The sequence below is a fragment of the Phyllostomus hastatus genome, unplaced genomic scaffold (assembly GCF_019186645.2).
Source record: "Phyllostomus hastatus isolate PE091 unplaced genomic scaffold, TTU_PhHast_1.1 phas_contig_37, whole genome shotgun sequence".
In the NCBI taxonomy this organism is placed as follows: domain Eukaryota; kingdom Metazoa; phylum Chordata; class Mammalia; order Chiroptera; family Phyllostomidae; genus Phyllostomus; species Phyllostomus hastatus.
Genome location: NW_025333867.1, coordinates 11,517,958 through 11,533,027, shown reverse-complemented (window position 1 = coordinate 11,533,027; position 15,070 = coordinate 11,517,958). Strand labels below are relative to the sequence as shown.

At 38.7% G+C, this 15,070-nt stretch overlaps 1 protein-coding gene across 3 annotated transcripts in view; it reads right to left on the bottom strand.

The window, feature by feature from the left end:
* Positions 1–14,670, bottom strand: part of EXOC2 (exocyst complex component 2) — a 254,233-nt gene extending 239,563 nt beyond the window's left edge. For 2 of the 3 annotated variants that reach the window (XM_045841724.1, XM_045841722.1), the window contains exon 1: positions 14,463–14,670. The gene's annotated coding sequence lies outside the window, so the exon portion shown is untranslated. Of the gene's footprint in view, positions 1–14,251; positions 14,378–14,462 lie in introns of those variants that run through there. The other variant, XM_045841723.1, reaches the window with a different exon arrangement.
* Between the last annotated feature and the right edge of the window lie 400 nt (positions 14,671–15,070).

The window sequence follows — 15,070 nt, the reverse complement described above, 5'->3', positions numbered from 1 at the left end:
TTGCCATAATTGACACAAAAATTACATATTGTATGATTCTATTACCGTAGGTAGTTAGCTAGTTACTAATAAATGTAGGAAGCAAGGGGAATCAGACATTATTGTTCTCCCAGTAAGCTACAGCTTCACACACCAGTGGATCACAGCATTGCTGCCCAGGACTAATACTCTTCCCTTCCCCCTTCCCTGATCAGATTGTTGTGGGGAGCAGTGGGAGGTAACACATGAGCAACAGAAGTCAAAATGGCTCAGGAGGAGGTGCTTGACTATTAACTGAGGCCCATCAGTCTAACCTGGAAAAGGGATCAGCTGGTTGGGAGGTAGACACAGCAAAAGCCCATCAGTCTGATAAGCTGATTGGTTACTGTGGGAAAGCTCCTAGTCCGCCCAAGCCCAAAATAATATAACCCAACTTAACAAAGAAGCTCTCTCTCCCCCACCGCACCCCCAACACATGCTCCCCTTTCATTTGCACATCCAATCCATAGTAAACATACAGGTCAAGAAGCCACATGGACTTCAAAAGCAGACTGCCGGTAGGAGATGGTATAGCAAGGCAGTCAGGAGCAGCGCTAAACTAATTGGATGGGAACTAAGACGGCTTAACAGCCACCTGCAGGCTCCGAAGGATTAAGCTTTAATATTGAAACAAAAACTCTGAACCCTAGCCTTTGTTTTGGCCTTACTGAATACAAGTTGGACTTTTTCCATGGCAGGATGGACAGAAATGGGACACAGGGTCAGAATTCTATTTCCATCCGAATATGTAAATCTTGACCCATACCACAAACTCCCATGCATGGGTCTATGGAATGCTCTCCTCATATTCCGTGAAAGAGCCCAACTTCCACCAGCAACAATTCCATTTATATAGAAGTTCAAAATAAGTAAAACCATAGAGACAGGAAGTCGATTAGTGGTGGCTGGAGGAGGGGGAATGGGAAAGGATTAATAGTGGGTTCAGAGTTCCTTCTGGCATGAGAAAAATGTTTCAGAATTAGTGGTGATAACTGCACAGTTCTGTGAATATACTAATTTTGCTTTGGAATTATTAAGAGCAGTAGATTATCATTATTACCACAAACATAGAACCAAAAAAAAAAAAGGAAGCAAGAGGAAATACAGGATGACAGTATGTTTTTAAAAATCATTTGACATTATTGAATTCCTCAAGTTTTCTGTTTCAAAATCAAGTGAGACTAAGGAAAACCGTGGCCTGGACTGAAGGGATGAGGAAGTGGAGGAAGGCTTTACACACCCAGTGATATAAACTGACTTCATACAGTTATGTGTGGCATAATGACATTTCAGTCAACAGCAAACCACATATATAACAGTGGTACTATAAGATTATATTGGAGCTGAAAATTTCCTATCACCTACTGATATCGTTAGCCTTTGTAACATTGTAGCATAATGTATCATTGACGTGTTTGTGATGATGATGATATAAACAAACTTACTGCACTGCCAGTCGTATAAAATTATGTACATCACACAGTACTCGATAATAATGACTCTGTTACTGATTTATGTCTTTACTATACTATTTATCATTATTTTAGAGGTTACTCTTTCTACTTATTAACAAAAAGTTTGCTGAAAAACAGTATGCTGTGTTACACCTGCTACAGTCTCATACATCCATGTCTCTTGGCTGCATTATTTCTCCTGTCCTTTAATTTAATCTTGTGTTGTTTTATAAGTTTAGTGTACCCTACATGTACAGTGTTTATAATGTACAGTAATGTCCTAGGTCTCCACACTGACTCATTACTCACTCACTGACTCACAAGCAACTGCCAGTCCTGCAAGTTCCATTCATGGTAGCTGCCCTTCACAGGTGCACCATAATTTATCTTTTATAATCATATTTTTGCTGTACCTTTTCTATGTTTAGATATGTTTAGAAATACTAATGTCATTCTGTTATAATTGCCTACAGTATTCAGTACAGTAACACGCTGCACAGGTTTGTAGCCTAGGAGCAAATAGGCTATACCATATAGCCTAGGTGTGTAGTAGGCTGTAACACCAAGGTTTGTGTAAGTGCACTCTGTGACATTTGCACAAAGACAAAATTGTTCAATGGCACATTTCTCAAAACATATTCCCACCATTAAGTGCACAAGATCGTACTGAAACTCAGGGTTAAAAGCAGTGCAAAAAGCAATAAAACAACAATAAAATCAACATGTTAACTCCTCTGGAAAATGTCAGTAGCCTAGACTTTCTAGTCCTGGACAATGCATCAATAATAACAACTCCATTCTAGCAAGACCAAGGGAAGACAGGGAAATGAGGAAATTAAACAATGCAAAATCCCAACTGATATTGAGTCTATACATGTTTACTTAAATAACAAAATACTTGATCATCTCTCAACAAGAATGTTCAGGAATGACAGAGGAATGAAAATCAAGAAACTACTGCTAAGCCATTTATAATGAAAGAAATTAGAAAAAACATACTGTCCTAAATTTATATTATTGCATAAAAACAAAGTTTCATTTGTCTCAGCACATCAAATCTGTATGATGAAATAAGCCAATTATCATTGCTGACAAATATAATAACTACAGTAAACAGGCATGCCAAAATCAATGTAGATTTTCAAAAAAAAGTCAAGGAATCAACTGTCATCTTAAATTGGTTAATTTTATTAAAGCTGTTAAACATGACAGAATGTCATGTAACTCCCAGATGCAGAGTTGGATTAATGTGACCCAAATTTTGTATAATAGCTTTCCCAATTTCTAAAAATACATCGACATTGTCACTTATCTTAAATTTTCTTCTTTACTTTTCTAGCTCTACCTCAAAAGAAACTTCTTCAAGGCCATATATCTGACATAGTGAAAGCAAAATCATCACAGCACTCAGCAGTATCATTAACATTTCTGAGCTGAGAGGGATTTAAACAGGCAGATGCTATGTAAAGTGCCTGTTGGGAGAGACCTGGTGCAGAGCTACAACTGCACCACAGCTGTGGGGGATTGAAGCTGCTAGCTATGGAATCAAGTTTAGGAGGCACAATTCTGGCATCCGAAATAAATTAAAGTAAACAGTCTTGCTCTCTCTCATCTACCCTGTTAGCAACCTCTGGGCTGAGTGGAGACCACACACTCAGACCACACAGCGCCTGCTGAACTCCTTGCACGCAACATCTACAAGCTGTCACTCGGCAGCCCCAAGAGGGAAGAAGGGGTTGGGGGTGGGGGACCAGGGGAAAGAGGTGGGGGAGTTGGAGAGTGAGAAAAGGAAAGGGAGGGTGGGGGAGGGGGGACAGGAGAGTCCCCTCTACTTACAGCTGGATAGAATGATGTGTGGTTTGGAGAAAAAGAAAAACCTCCCTGAGAAAACAAGCTGGTCATGGCCTTGTATAGCTTTGACCTATATTCCTGCATACCAATTTAGCAGTTGATGAAGGATTAACAAAGCATCCATTTAACATCAATTAACCTCTTACCCATCACAGGTCAAAAGAGGAAATTACCACTATAAAAGCATTCATTAAAATAAAGACGAAAAGCCACATTTCCTTATAATTTATAATGATTACTTAAATAAATGCATTTTCTTTAGTTTTAGATTATATTAGTATTAACTCATCAGCCTCTTCTCCTTTAATGAAGCACGTGATAAATTTAAAGTGTTTCTTTAAAAGAGGTCAGAACATTTTAATTTTGTAATTTTTCCACATTTCATTGTGGCACAGTCTTTAATTTTTCAAAATATTTATTGGCAGAATAAAAGAGCAAATTACTTTTTAACATAACTTCAGCCTAAAAATACATATAAAAATAACTAGTATCAATAATATTAAGGAAAACAAAAACATAAAATGTAACCACAAAAATAGGTTTAGAACTTTTTACTATTCAGTTAAGAAGAATTTTTGCTGATTTAAATAGTAGACAAGAAATGTGAACAAAAAAAGTGAGTAAGTGTCTTATCCTGTCAGGTCCCCAAAGGCTCAGCTCAGCTAAAGGAATTAAGGCCTGGAGTTGAAAATAAAGAAGTTCTGATTCATTGAAGACTTGGAGAACCTTCACCAAATAGACCAAAGAAAGCCTCTGATGTTAAAGCAATATTCTATTAGAGCAAGCCATAGAAAAGTAAAAGTCTTCTTCCAAGAAAACACTAAAAAAAAAATGTTAAACTTCCAAACCCCACATCTCCCCAGGCTACTAAAATTTGAAAATGGGAGCAAATCAGAAAGGCAGAATCTCACAACCCCAGCCCAGTCCCATTAAGTGAGAATCTACACTTTAGCCACTTATGTGCACATTAAAGTTTGAGAGGCACTAAGTAGACATAGCCAGTCCAGAATCATCCTGGATCCAAAGGAGTACAGAAAAATCTAGTTGCAGAGTTGCCTAGTGAGTTTCAACAATAAAATCACACTCAACTAGTATCTCAGGCCACCAAACAACATAATCAAACTACTGAATTCACCACACCTTCCTTCAGTCATGTTCAACCTATCCAAAGATAGTCTTGCCCCTTGAGTCTGGCCTGAGCTAGCCCCAGAGGGATCTTCCCGAGAAATTGAGGAAATGGTCTTAAAGAATGATAACTTACTTCCTTCAGTTTTCTGTAAACTCAGATTCTATTATTCCTGAGTAGTAAGGTTAAATTATATCAGCTCTGTCACACATTTTACCATCTAGCAGCACAGGGTGGGACAGACAAGTCTTAGTAACAGAGTCATGAACTCTTTAATACAGTTTTCCCTATTAATCATCTCTCTTTGCTCCATCTCAAAATCATAATTAACAAAAAAAATAGCAATCTGAAAGAATCCATGGGATACAAATTTGTACTACAAAGACTCTCTGGGTCTCACAAGGGACATCTCCAGAAAAGAAGCACCAAACATTTAAAAGATAAAGCCCCCCTGCTTTCCTGGCTTTCTCTTTCTTTCATTACTCCTATAAACACAATAAAACTAAAATGTACTGTTTTAAAATAAAAGCAGAAGTATTTACGTTTTAATTCATTTGAAAAAATCCAATGATTTTTTTTTAAATAATGGTAAATGGCAGTCAATTTTTAATTATTTTTTTTTTGGATAGGGAAAAAACTTTCACTCCTTCTACAATATTTGGAGCTACGGGTTTAAAGGAAAGAAACTGGCCAAGAGGTGACTGGGAAAGAATACTGAAAGCAAGACAGTACACAGGGGAAAAGTCTGACAATTTGGCTTTCCAGAGCTCCCACATTAACTGATCTGTTACATAAATACTTGATTACCCAGTTCTTTTAAAAGCAATGGGTTTCATCTTAATTAAAAGTGTTACTTCAAGTGTCCTTAATTTTTCAGGAGCCATAAAATCATCTGCCTCAGCAGGCCAATTACCTTTATTACATTTCACAGCTAAAAGCTATAGGTCTAAAGGTGGCTGGTCCTCTAACTCATTCCACTAGGTATTGATGATCTACCAACAACTGGATGAACAAAATATTACTTCTTGATATTTAAGAAAACATAACTTTTCAAAAAAAATGTTTTTTTCTACCAGAAAGACCACCTGGACAATATTATCAAATAAAATCAATTCCTACCTTTGTTTAGTCCATCAAAATTTGGGGAAGAACAGAGAGGAATTTTAACAGGGAAATGTGAAATCAAAGGAGGATGATACTTTTTCACTGTTATTGCTTTTCTGATTTGCTTTATTGTCTGTCTCTAAACATGCTTAAAGGCTGACAGGGAGGAGCCTTTGGCAAGAAAAGAACAACTGAGTGAATTGCTCCAAAAGGCAGGAGTGGATGGGATACAGAACCCAGGTTCAAGGAACAACTTAATGTAAATACAATCTCTTTCAATGTAATTGGAGAAAGAGAAAAGTTTTTTGGGAAAAAGAGCATGGCATTCTTCTCTGATAGTTCTATAAATACCAAAGTAGGTGGTGGGATGATGTACTAACAGTACAGATTATATGAAAAGATGAGGGGTTTTGAGACAAGTGGAAAATGCTTCAAAGAGATTCTGCAAAGAACAGAATCATGGGCCTTCTGGTCAAGATGGAGGCATAGGTAGACACGCTTTGCCTCCTCCCACAACCACTAAAAAAGAATTACAAGTAAATCTCAAAACAAAAAAAAAACACCCAGAGCTTAAACTAAAGCATTGGAAGTCCAACAACCAAGAATTTAAAGAAGACACAATCATCCAGATGGGTAGGAGGGGCGGAGTGGCGAAAAGACACAGTGAGGCACCAGAGGCAGCGGAATGCACAAGGGCAGCCCCACATTCACATGTGGTTGATAAAACTCTGGAGGGATACCTTGGGAGTGAGCAATCCCAGCCCCAGGCCAGACCACACAGCCCAGGGTTCCAGTGCCGGGAAGATAAATCCTTGTAACTTCTAGCTGTAAAAACCACGGGGGATTGGGACAGCAGAAGAAACAACTGGACTTTCAGTAAACTTCACTTAAAGGGCTGGAACATTCGTAAAACAAATGCAAACTCACCTGCTCTGGGATTCAATACCTTGGCAAACAGTTGGAAGGGTGCTAGTCACATAAGGGGAGTAGGTGAAGTGACGAGAAACAGGCAAGTGCTGGGTACACCCCCAGAAGCCAGGCAGCAGCACAGTCCCCTCTCCGAACTCTCACCCCACACAGAGCCACAAAGCAGTAAAGCAGTTGCCCAACCCTGGCAATTACCTAAGGCTCCACCCCATACAATTTTCTGGAGCCTTTTACAGGGAGTCAAAGCAGCTCTCCTAATACGCAGCAACAAATACAGTGAGGCTGCTAAGTTGAGGAGACAAACAAATATGGCTCAAATGAAAGAACAGAACAAAACCCCAGAAAAAGAACTAAACAAAATGGAGATAACCAACTTATCAAATGCAGAGTTCAAAACACTGGTGATCAGGATGCTCAAAGAACTCATTGAGTATGACAAAAACATAATGGAAGAAGTGAGGGAGCAGAGGGGAGAATAGGGGCCATCTTCTTCTAGGCTCACTGAGGGCTCTCTCTACCTCTTCTGGGGAGGCTGCTGCGATGAAGCAGCGACGACGACTGGTGCCCCGCCCCGCCCACGGGGCCAGTGTGTCCAACTCTGCAGCAGTGGTCTGGCGACAGCATCAGATCACACATAGCAACCTGGGCCTGGCGTGAAAAAAGGAAGCTCTGACCTCTGGGAATCTGGACAAAGGCTTTGGGCTATAGAAGCGATGCCTTCTGCTGATTGCCATTTGAGGATTGATGGATGATGATATGAGAAATCCTGTGCCATGTGGATTCGTCTTCATTTACAGAGCCTATTGGGGACTATGGTTCTGTCTTCATGACTTTGGTTTTCATTTGAACCATTACATTATAAGAGGATAAAAGTTAAGTTGCTTTTACAGAATTAACAGGTGTCCAAGAAATTAAAAAAAAAAGTCGGGAAGAGGACTAATTCCCGGAGTTCATTAATTTTTGTTGATGTCATGGGTATACCTCAAGACCTGTATAAAGTAGAGCTGTATTTGGGGAAGACAAGTTTCATATTCACTTTTGTTTGCATTCTGTAGTCTATATATTTTACTCAAAATGTATAAGGAATGGTCATCAGTAGCTGATTTGTTCAGATTTAGCATTTTCATTGCTGACTGCCTGCAGAATTAATGCCCTCTTCCTTGTCTGAGCTATTACTGTGTTAAGCTTCCTATTAATTATAAATACTTCTCAATGAACATACTGTGAACTTGAAATTTACCTATGTAAAAAGGTTAGGAGATTCTTAGTTTCCATGTTCATGACTTGAAAAGTTTTATAAAAATAAAAAAATTGCAACTGAGTAGACCAGCTAATTAACTTGTATTTGTATAAAAAGGAAAAAAAAGAATTACAGCTTCTTTTGTGAAGTTTTTCAACAGTTACATTAAACAATATTTAGGGCTGACCAAACATTCTGTAATGCTAGTGTAGAGTGTTATGTTAAGTTCCTGTGGTTTCTTCAACATTTCATCAACCAAACTGGCAAGATTAACTCAAAATACTTAAAAAGACAAAAAATAATTGTAGGTACAAAGAGACTTTCAGGCTTGTGCTGGGAACACCTGATAGATATGGCACGTGTTTCTAGGAAGAATTTTTTGATAATTCATATAACTTCTATTTTTATTAGGTTCTCATTCTTTAATTTCAAAACTTTGTATCAAAAGACCAAACAACTATTAGACTTGTGAAGTCAAATTTTGACTTTTGATATTTGACATTTAGCACAGAATTTTGCAAATACTGCATTTGATTTTTCTATACTTGTTATATTAATGGCTAACAAATATTGGACACTTACTGTGTGCTAGGAAGTGTAAGCGCTTTACATGCATGATCTCAATATAGTAAGAACCACAGAGTAAGTATTTACCTGTGTTTCATTGATGAGATAATAAAGTTTAGAGAGGTTAAATAACTTGCCTAAAATCATAGCTAGTAAATCATGGAGCCAGTTTCAACACACTCACCAGTGACTTCAGTTCATGCTCTTAACACTTTTGCCTACTAACTTTGTTAAACGGTACTTCAAATTTTAGTAAGACCTTGCTAACAACATTTGCAAGAGTGAACCATATTTTTTACTTCCATTGTAGTTTTAAAAATGACTTTAAAAAGTAAAATTAGTGTTCTCAAACATTGCTAACAAAAGACAAAGTAATTTTAAAAGTTTTTATATATCCAGGGTTTCTCTTGGATGCTAACATTATATATTGGCTTCTAATTTAAAATTAATTTTATCAAACATGATTTGACTTTGGCTTTTTATAGTTACATAAAACAAGTTAGGTAATTTTTTTCAATTCTGTGTCCAGAGATTTCCTACACTGAGCAAATAAGTATAAAATTTGAGTTGATATACAGTAGTTGTCATTTAATATTAGGATATTGCAGAAGTAGAAAACTGACGATGTCAGTACTTAGCCAATTAGTAGTATAAGTATTTTGGAATAATCTTTAGTGGTTTAAAGAAATCTGAGAGAAGCTAACCTTAACTTTGTTTTTAATAATAGTGAATATTCTGGTTGCTAGTAAAATGAGTAAACTGGAAGTTTGGTTCAAAAACACACCAGTATGGCTCTTCAAACTAGTGAGCTTATAAATAGTTAGATGAATGATAAGCTAATGTCCAAATCAAGCACAATGAACAAAATAGGAAGGAATATTTTTACATGCTAAAAGACTATACATAGTTCATTTGGTCAGCATTGTTGAGGACTTAAATGGTTCTCAAATATATACCAATAAAAGCTAAGATGAAGCTGAAAAGTGAAATGTCACTGAATGTAGAACTGCTGAAAGGAGGCTGGTATATGGTAGGGGTGCATAAGAGGCCAACAATAGTAAACACAAGCTTTGTATTTTGATTATAAATGTAAAAATAATGGATTGATATGAAGTGAATTTTACTCTGTAATCTATCAGTTTAATATATTTTCAAACTTTTTAAAATAAAAAGCTTATCATACAAAAAAAAATAAATGAAGTTTATACTAAGTGAAATAAAGAAAGGTCTACAGGGAACCAACAGTGGAGAGGATGAAGCTGAGAATCAAATCAATGATTTGGAACAAAAGAAAGAAAAAAGCATTCAATCAAATCAGCAAGAAGAAAAAAAAATTAAAAAAAAAAAATGAGGACAGACTTGGGAACCTCTGGGACAACTTTAAACATACCAACATCTGAATCATAGGGGTGTCAGAAGGAGATGAGGAAGAGCAAAAAATTGAAAACTTATCTGAAAAAATAATGAAGAACTTCCCTAATCTGGCAAAGGAAATAGACATACAAATCCAGGAAGTACTGAGAGGCCCAAGCAAGTTGGACCCAAAGAGGACCACACCAAAACAGACAGTAATTAAAATGCCAAAGGTTAAATATAAAGAAAGAAATTTTAAAAGCAGCAAGAGAAAAGCAGAGAGTTATCTACAAAGGAGTTCCCATAACACTATCAACTGATTTCTCAAAAAAACTTCAGGCAAGAAGTGACTGGCAAGAAGTATTCAAAGTGATGAAAAACAAGGACCTACACCCTAGATTACTCTATCCAGCAAAGCTATCATTTAGAATGGAAGGGCAGATAAAGTGCTTCCTAGACAAAGAAAAGCTAAATGAGTTCATCATCACCAAGCGATTTCATTACATGAAATGTTAAAAGGACTTATTTATGAGAAGGAAGATCAAAACTAGGAACACTAAAAGGGCAACAAATTCATAACTATCAACAACTGAATCTAAAAACAAAACAAACTAGGCAAATAACTACAGCAGGAACAGAATCATAGATTTGGAGATCATTTGGAGGGTTATTAGCTGGGAGAGGGAAGGGGAGAATGGGGGAAATGGTACAGAGGTTAAGAAGCATGAATGGTAGGTACAAAGTAGACAGGAGAAGTTTAAGAACAGTCTAGGAAATGAAGAAGCCAAAGAACTTATATGGATGACCCATGGACATGACCTACGGGGAGGGGCTGCTGGAGGGAAGGGGGGTACTGGGTAGAGGGGAGCAAATGGGGGAAAAAATTGGGACAACTGTAATAGCATAATCAATAAAATATATTTTAAGAAGATAAAATAGAGAAATAAAGAAGAGAATGAAAAGCTGAGGAAAACTCTAGTAAAGTCTTTGATGGCCAGTTGAAATTGGTGAACATGAATTTGTAGAGGTACAAATCTATATGCTAGGATTTTACCTTGCTGGTCTCAGCAACTCAGTTCATTCATTAAAGAAGGTAAAGAACTGAGATGGTCCAGTGCTAAGAATTTGACAGCAAGAGGATACAGATGGATACAGGTATGAGAGTGACCAAAGATGTAATAAAAGAGCAGTTGTAATTGAGGTAACTGAGTGGGGCTTAAAAAGATGAAAGACTATATGTTAAGCAACAAGCAGTAGGTCTGAGCTTTGAATTTCAGAAGTCGACCACTTTCAGATTAGGGGACATCACTTCTACTCCCCCACCCCAAGTGCATCTCAGGCAATTATCATACCCTTCCTCTGCGGCTCCAGCTCTCAGTGGACTCTACTTTCACCTTCTGTCCCTTCCAGTTGTTGTTAGTTTCTATTCAGGCCTCACTATCCCTTGTTTGTTCCCCCACACTGCTATGCCTCTGAAAGTAGTCCCTTTATTAAAATCTTCTTGTTGGAACTATATGGAGGAATTCTGATTCCTGCTGAGACCCTGATTTATCCAGATACTCATTATGTCAATCAGTGGGGTTTCATTAAAATTAAAGTCAACTATTCCCAGCTTTTTGTCTTGTCTTTGAATAAAATTATAATACAATAAAGTTAAAATCATATATCCTCCAAAATCACAGAGCTCTGTAAGAGGAAAAAGCGTTAAAAAATTTCGTCAAAGATGAAACTAAGGGCCAAACCAGCCAAAAGCAGCACAGTTAGCAAGTAACAAAGGGAGAACTCATTCAGTGTAGCACAATGATTATTAATGCTAACTTTGTGCCAGGTAACATTCTAGGTGCCTGCTTGGATCCACCTTGTGCTGTATATATTCTAATTAACTAAAATCCAGGTTTCCCAAGCCCAAGTGTCCACTGTTCTTTCTATTATTGGCATAAAGATTTACTGTAAAGGGGAAATAGTAAGCAGAAGGAATTACTAAAACCAAAATCATAAATAAAGCAAACTGTATGGCCCACCCCAGTAATAAGTTAAAAAATGTTCATAAAGTTTCAAATTTCTGTGCCTGACTATTAAGTCACTCTGTAATTCAAAATGAACTCACTTAACCAGTCAGTGGGCCTTTTTTCCTGGTGTGCTACCCAAATGTTCACTTGCCTTTCCTGTGAAGGACCACATCCTTCCTGTTAAGGTCTGACTTCCATCAAGCCTTCCCAATTACTGTATCCCAATATATCCTTCCCTCTAAATTCTTGCTGTTCTTATACAATTTAGTTTTTAGCTATTCTTCAAGAGGGCAAAAATGCCCCCTTAGAATTATTTTATTCCCAGTGTGTGTCAGGCATTTGCTAAAATTGGGATATACAAAATGACTGAGACTAATCCCTGTCCAGCAAGAGCCTTATCTTTTGACAGATATGTAAATACCAGTAATAGCCACAGCCCCTAAGACAACTTATGGATAAGACAAGTGCTAAGTAATTATAAAATTCACTGAGTTAGAAATTTTCAAAGCAAAAAGAACTCTTAGAAATAATCTATGCCCTGGCTGGTGTGCCTCAGTGGATTGAGTGCAGGCCTTTGAACCAAAGAGTCACTGGTTGGATTCCCAATCAGGGCACATGCCTGGGTTGCAGGCCAGGTCTCCAATGTGAGGGGACGATGTTTCTCTCTCTCCCTACCTTCCCCCCTCTCTCTGAAAATAAATAAATAAAATCTTTTTTTAAAGAAATGAAATAATCTAGTTTTATGTATCCTCTGAGTATCAGAAAATGGAGACTGAAGCCCAAAAAGGCCAAGTAACTCACCCCAAGCTATAGCGCAGATGAGTGGTTGCTCTGACCTCTCAGCCAAATTACTTTTCACTATAATTTTCAAACTAAGGCCCAAGGATACCTGTGTGTCCACAGCTTCAAGATTGATAATTTCCCTATAACTGATTTAAGTTTATGTGTTTATATCAATAATAATTATTTTAAATTAACATAAACATAAACTGAATCATGTGATCATAACTAAACACTACTACACCACTGGATTTCACCAGACACTCTAGGGGATCCATGAACATATTTCCCAGGCTGGGAACAATTCACATTCCAGCATACTGCTTAGCAGAGTGGTCAATGTTATTTCTCATTCCAGTCAATTTCAAAATCCTCTCTACTCAAAAATGGCCTAAAACTCATCCATTCAATAAACAGTTAAGCTCCTACTATGTGGTAGGTGCTGTACTAGGAATCCTGGTTAAATGAAGAGGAGTAAGCTGGAAAATGGGTGGAAAAGTGATTGAGAAACTAAGTGTATAACCAACATTTCCTGTATGGCTTAATGCTGCCACTGCCTGACACTGGAAATTGTCCAAAATCCTTTATTAGAAGACTGTCTCTGCCAAATTTTTTGAGTACCAATTTCTTTTCCCAAGTTTTATATAACAAGCTCTCAAATATTTGTGGAATAGAAATTTAACATGGCAGGTTAACAACAGTCTTTTCAAAAGAGAATAGTCCAAAATGATATTATATTTAGTACAGGAAATTAAAAGCTTGACAAGAAAAAAAATCATTTTCTGAACCTCCCAATCGTTTTTCCAAATTATAACAGGAGATCATCTGCTTCTCTTCTTAAAAGGATTGTTTCTACTTAAACAAAACATTTAAGTAGTAAGCACATTACCCTCTTTCTATTACCACCCTTTGAGTCAACAACTTTTAGCACACAGATGATCCTTTTGGATTTCAGTTCTTTGCTATTAGCGACTTACACTGAATCTGCCCAGAGTGTACTAATGTATTATTAATCATTGGGAGATAGATCCACATTAACCAGAGTTAGAACTAGCTTCCCAGTATAGTGCACCAGATGATTTATTTAAATAAGATGTGGTTGATTTTTACAGGATTTTTCTAAAGTTTTCCTCGTAGGTTTACTCAGATTCGTAAAAACAATGAAACAATTTTTCTCATACTTATTGGTATGATTAACCTTCAGCGACTAAACCTAGTTTATTCCCATTTAAAAACAAATTCTTTCAAGAACTGTTTGTTGGAATCAAGCAGTGTCTCTTTACTAAATGTGAAGGAGAGATTAACTGTGGGTGGGTGCGCGTCCCAGAGCCTGATTATGCAGGGTCTCAATGACAGTTGAACAGTAACCTGACTTCAGGCTAGTCCCTTGATTCCGGTGTTGTTTCCACAGAAGGATCTACCTCCAGAGGAACCGAACCTGTCACAGGAAAATACTTAAGACAGTGACAGGAGCCTAGGAAATGCCCATCTAGCTCTACACTGAGGCAAACGTAAGCAGAACGTGCCTCACACTCTGCACCAACATATTCTCGAGCCCAGTCAGGGACAATAGCTCAGGGGCGCAAGGGGGTGGAGACGCAATGCAGGACCCCTTGAGGGTCAGCGTGCGGAAGGCCGGGGCGCTGGGCGAAGGCAGCGGAAGCACTACACTGCTCCCCCTCCCCGTCTGCGATGGATGTCTGACAGCAAGCGCAAGCCTCCTGACACTCCCACCCACCGCACCACAAACCGGGCAGCAGCCCTGCCTGTTCGCGCCTCTCGGGTTGGCCCTCAGCCAGGGCGTCCAGGCTCCAACACGTACCTCAGCCCGCCGCCCCTCAGGCACGCTCGGACCGGGTCCCGGCCGCTCTCGCCACCAACAGCCTTACCTCCACTTCCGCCCACCGGGAGTGCCGAGGGTGTCGATCCGCCGGGTAGCGGAGCACCGAGTTTCCGATGGAACGAAACTGGACGGGGCGGGGACGGGGCGGGGACCTGGGGTGTTCTGCGGGGGAGGCGAGGGTGGTGCTTACCGACGGAGGCTGTGGGTGGTGAGGTGGCTCTCGAAAGCCACAGGACCTTGGAAATTGTGGGGGAGAATGCCACTCTACTGCATGAAGATCCTGGGAGCTGATCGTTTAAATTCAGCTAACGCTCCTGTGGCATAGGCGCGAGATGTATAAAGATGGATGACGCGCATTCAGCTTTCAAGGTCTCCTTGAGCTGAGTTTAGCCCGTGGTTGGCGACGAGGAATCACCTAGGGAGCTACCGCACTGTCTAGGCAGGAAATGACGTGGGATGGGAGAAAGTGATGCTGGGGAAATGACAAAATACTCTTCTAGTTGCTTCTATTTTATTAGCAAAGAAAACAAAACAAAACCAGCAAGAACATCCGTGAAAATGGAGGATGAGGGGCAAGGAAGGTTTGAGGAGAGTGAAATCTTTGTCTTGGATATTGTAAGGCAAATTGCCAAGAAAATGTGGTAAGGCTACCAGGCAGGGCTGAAAGCCTTCTTGGGAAGTTATCCTAAGTTTAAAATGAAACCACTCATCATGCTTTTGTATGTTTTGCAGCTGCGATGTAGGTAGTAGAAAATTAGTTGTAAGCAAGGTCGGAGTTTTACAAGGCAGAAAGATCAG